The sequence below is a fragment of the Hemiscyllium ocellatum genome, chromosome 21 (genome assembly GCF_020745735.1).
Source record: "Hemiscyllium ocellatum isolate sHemOce1 chromosome 21, sHemOce1.pat.X.cur, whole genome shotgun sequence".
Taxonomy (NCBI): domain Eukaryota; kingdom Metazoa; phylum Chordata; class Chondrichthyes; order Orectolobiformes; family Hemiscylliidae; genus Hemiscyllium; species Hemiscyllium ocellatum.
In genome coordinates this window covers 59,927,048-59,931,830 of record NC_083421.1, presented here as the reverse complement: position 1 = coordinate 59,931,830, position 4,783 = coordinate 59,927,048, and the positions used below count along the sequence as shown (strand labels likewise).

General features: G+C 42.8%; 1 non-coding gene across 1 annotated transcript; it reads right to left on the bottom strand.

Moving 5' to 3' along the window:
- Positions 1–3,438: 3,438 nt before the first annotated feature.
- On the bottom strand, positions 3,439–3,511 carry trnav-aac (transfer RNA valine (anticodon AAC)). Its single transcript has one exon. It is a non-coding gene; the product is annotated as a tRNA-Val (tRNA).
- Positions 3,512–4,783: the final 1,272 nt, after the last annotated feature.

Here is a 4,783-nt window from a genome sequence, read left to right as displayed (position 1 = left end):
TTCTCTTAACTTCAAATTTGCACACATTCGCACAGACATACAGAAAAAAAAGACAGACAAACCATGAACGTCATGAATGGAGGATAAACTAAAGTCAGGAGAAAGCAGTATCACCAGGTCCAAAGTACAACACTAGACGGGTTGGTTTCACGGCCCTTGTGATTGTCCCATGTTGCTTTGATGCTATCTGCACAGCAACGATCAATCTGTAGCTCACTGGTTGATTGGTTGTACTTGGATCTTTCTTGTTGTCTTTGCGTTTTAGAATTATTTCCTTCAATGTCTCCAAGTGTAGTTTCTTTCTGCTCTTCTGACAAAAATTAAAGAGAGCACATTTCCAGAAACGTGGAGAGAGAAATGTTTATGTGTCCAGCTCCAGGACACCTTTTCTCTGTTGCACTCCCCTCTCTGGGTGTGGGTTAAACTGCCATCTGACAAAGCAGAGAGCTGTTGCTGAGCTGAGCTCTCCTGAAGACCAACAAATGGTTTCATCAGAATTTAATATCCCAAAGAGTAACAAAGTCTCATCTGAATCATAGAGAGTCATAGAGGTTTTACAGTATGGAAGGAGGCTCTTCAGCCCATCATGTCCTTGGCAATCATCAAACATCTTTCTCTTACCAGGGACAACTCTGGTAATTATAGGCCAGTGAGCCTTACTTCAGTTGTGGGTAGGAACAATTTGATTTGGGATAGTCTTGTGAAGGGTAGCTTGTGCCTCACTAACCTTATTGAGTTCTTCGAGAAGGTGACAAAACAGGTGGTTGAAGGTAAAGCGGTTGATGTGGTGTATATGGAGCTGAAAATGTGTTGCTGGAAAAGTGCAGCAGGTCAGGCAGCATCCAAGGAGCAGGAGAGTCAACGTTTCGGGCATGAGCCCTTCTTCAGAAGCCTTTCCTGAAGAAGGGCTCATGCCGGAAACGTCGACTCTCCTGCTCCTTGGATGCTGCCTGACCTGCTGCGATTTTCCAGCAACACATTTTCAGCTCTGATCTCCAGCATCTGCAGTCCTCACTTTCTCCACGTGGTGTTTTTGGACTTCAGTAAAGCGTTTGATAAGGTTCCACATGGTAGGCTATTGCACAAAATACGGAGTTTCAGGATTGAAGATAATTTAGTGGTTTGGATTAGAAATTGGCAAGCTGGTGGTTGATGGGAGATGTTCATCCTGGAGCTCAGTTACCAGTGTGTACCAAAAGGATCTGTTTTGGGGCCACAGGTGTTTGTAATTTTTATAAATGATCTGGATGTGTGTGTAGAAGGATGGGTTAGTAAATTTGTGGATGGCACTAACATAGGCAGAGTTGTGGATAGTGCTAAATGATGTTATGGGTTACAGAGGGACATAGATAAGATGCAGAGCTGGGCTGAGAAGTGGCAAATGGAGTTTAACGCAGAAAAGTGTGAGGTAGTTCACTTCAGAAGAAGTAACAGGAATGCAGCGTATTGGGCTAATGGTAAAATTCTTGGCAGTGTAGATGAAGAGAGAGATCTCGGTGTCTTAATAGGGTCTTTAAGAAGGCATATGGTGTGATGCCATTTATTGGTAGGGGGAATTGAGTTTTGGAGCCATGAGGTTCTGGTTCAGCTGTACAAGACTCTGGTAAGGCCACACCTGGAGAACGCATGCAGTTCTGGTCACCACATTATAGGAAGGATGTAGAAGCTTTGGAAAGAGTTCAGAAGAGATTTACTAGGTTGTTGCCTGGTATGGAAGGAAGGTCTTACGAGGAAAAGTTAGGTAACAGAGGCTCTTTTCGCTGGAGAGAAAAAGGTTGAGAGATGACTTAATTGAGACATATAAGATAATCAGAGGGTTAGATAGGGTGGACAGTGAGAGCCTTTTTCAGTGAGAGGCTATCACAAGGTGACATAGCTTTAAATTGAGGGGTGATAGATTTAAGACCGATTTTAGGGGTAGTTTCTTCACTCAGAGAGTAGTGGGGCATAGAATGGCCTACCTGCAATGGTAGTAGACTCGCCAATGTTAAGGGCATTTAAATGGGCATTGGATATACATATGAATAAAAATGGAATGGTGTAGGTTCGATGGGCATCAGATTAATTTCACATGTCGGCACAACATTTTTGGCCAAGGGCCTGCACTGCGCTGTAATGTTCTATGTTCTTCTTGACTCATTTTCAAGCATCTGCCTCACAGCCGTGTATGCTACAGCATTTCAAGTGCTCATCTAAAAGTTTCTGAAACATTATGAGGATTCCCACATCCACCATGCTTTTAGGAAGCGAGTCCCAGATAACCACCACTTGTGGGTGAAAAATTGTTTCCACAAACACCCTCTAAACCTCCTGTTCCTTACCTTAAAACTGTGCTCCTGGTTGCTGACCCTTCTATTCAGGGGAAACATTTCTCCCTATCTATGTCCCCCATAACACTATAACCCTCAATCTGGTCCAGCCTCAGCCTTCCCTGCTGTAAGGACATCAATGTAGACAGGCAGGAGGCTGGAAGTACAGAGCAAGCCACGCAACATCAGGAGGTGTAGAAGTCGACGTTTCAGGTGTAACTCTTCTTCAGGACTAAGGAAAACAATGCCAGCCTATTGAGCCTCTTTACTAAGCTGATCACTCGATATCAGGATCATCCTGATAAATCTCGGACCCTCTCTAGACCAATCACACCCTTCCCAAATTGTATGGCGACCAAAACTACACACAGTATTAAAGCTCAAACTAGGAGAAAGTGAAGACTGCAGATACTGGAGATCAGAGTTGAAGAGTGTGGTGCTGGAAAAGCACAGCAGGTCAGGCAGCATCCGAGGAGCAGGAGAATCAATATTTCGAGCATAAGCTCTTCATCAGGAAGTTCAAACTAACATCATATACAGCTCCATCATCAGCTCCTTCCTCTTGTATTCAATGCCTTATCTAATAAGACAAGTATCCCATATTCCTTCTTTGTTGGCTTTTCTACCTGTCCTGCAGCCTCTAAGGATCTATGGATATGCACACTGTGGTCCCTCTGATCCTCTGTACTTCCTGGGATTAAATTCCAATTGCCACTATTTCATCCTGCAGTCTAAGGCTTTCCTCCTTGCAGTATGTCACACCACCAAATTTCATGTCGACTGCGAACTTACTGACCATACTTCCTGCATTCAGAAGCATGAGCTGCGGTTGTATCAACCTGGGTCTGAAAATCAGGTAAATTGGAGAATTTTTGTGTACTTATTTTCAAATCTTTATTTTTTTGTGACGACTGTGGATGTGGCCTCAACATTATTCATTCATTCTCAGATTGTGGGTATCATAGGTGAGGTTTTGTGTCAGTGAAGCCATTCCCCATGCGACCCAAGTTGACCTGAGATTTTAGTACAACTGAATGGTTTTCAAATTCAAACGCAGGTTTGCTGATGAAAGCACAAGCGAGTAATGCCCACTCATGTCAATGGACCAGGCTGCCATCAGGAACAAGTCTGTTTCTGCCCGGTTTCGAACCGGGGACCTTTCGCGTGTTAAGTGAATGTGATAACCACTACACTACAGAAACTCGTTAACAAATTCAAACGCAGGTTTGCTGAAGAAAGCAGCAATCAAGTAGCGCCCACTCATGTCAATGGACCAGGCTGCCATCAGGAACAAGACTGTAAGGCTCCTTCACAGAGCAACTGAGAATCAACTTGTTTGGTGTAAGTCTGGAACTACATATGGTTCTGATTTGGTAAAGATAGCAGGTTGCCTTTCCTAACAGCTCATTCATCAATCAGTTGTGTTTTTTAACCACAATCCAACAGATTTACCATCACTTTTACTATTTCCAGATTTTTAATAGCAAATGCAAATTGCCCTGATGGGATTTGGACACGGGATTACTGGTCTAGTCCCACAATGCTACACAACTGTAGCCACGGTATTTGATATTAATATCATATGTGATGATTCCATAGTTTACCTTTTAATGTGGAAATTTCTCCCTTTCGGAAATCTGTGAAAAATTTAACGCCCATCCCATTAAAATGAAAGTCAAGTCTTCTCTCCTGTGATAAAAGATTGCAGGACAAAGCCTGGAAGTTAGAAATCTCAGACAGCTCCTCAGTAAGAATTACAGATAAGAAATCTAGGTGTGGACCTCTTCCCAGTAACAGACATCTCTGTCCCAAAGCACCAGGGGAGATCCTTAACATCCAGACTCAAAAAGCTACAAGTTTTTTGAAGTTTCCTTTCCATGGAATGGACATACACACACAAACACTTTCTTTACAGGACTAACTTTCTACAGCTCCGCAGAAAGCTTCCCAACTACAAGAACAACCTACATTCTGAAAGCATCTTTATGTTAGTTCTAACATCTCATGGTACCACGAAAGAGAGATAATCAAATGGAATTTGACAACAAGCTGCAGTAGGTGACCAAATGACTGGTCAAAAAAGGTAAGTTTTGAGGATGTCTTCTATGAGAGAGACATTTATAGGGAGACACTTCCAGAGCCCAGGGCAAAGGGAACTGCAGTGGTGGAGCAATGAAAATTGGCTAGCCACAAGAGGCCAGAATTAGAGAACTGCATAAATCTTGGAGTTTGTTGAGTTGAGGAGATTTCAGAAGTACAGAGTTCTATATATTAGAATCCCTAAACTCAAGGGAGGATTAAATGTCCCTCAACATCTTCAGTTTCATGCAGAAAGTCACCTGAGAAATTGGCAAAGCAAATCCTAAGCTGTGTTTTGTACCCATCTTTTCATGACTCAATCACACAAGACTACAGAAGGTGGTACAGCCTGCATGTGGTTTAATGTAGATAAAGATCTGTATCATGTAGCTATA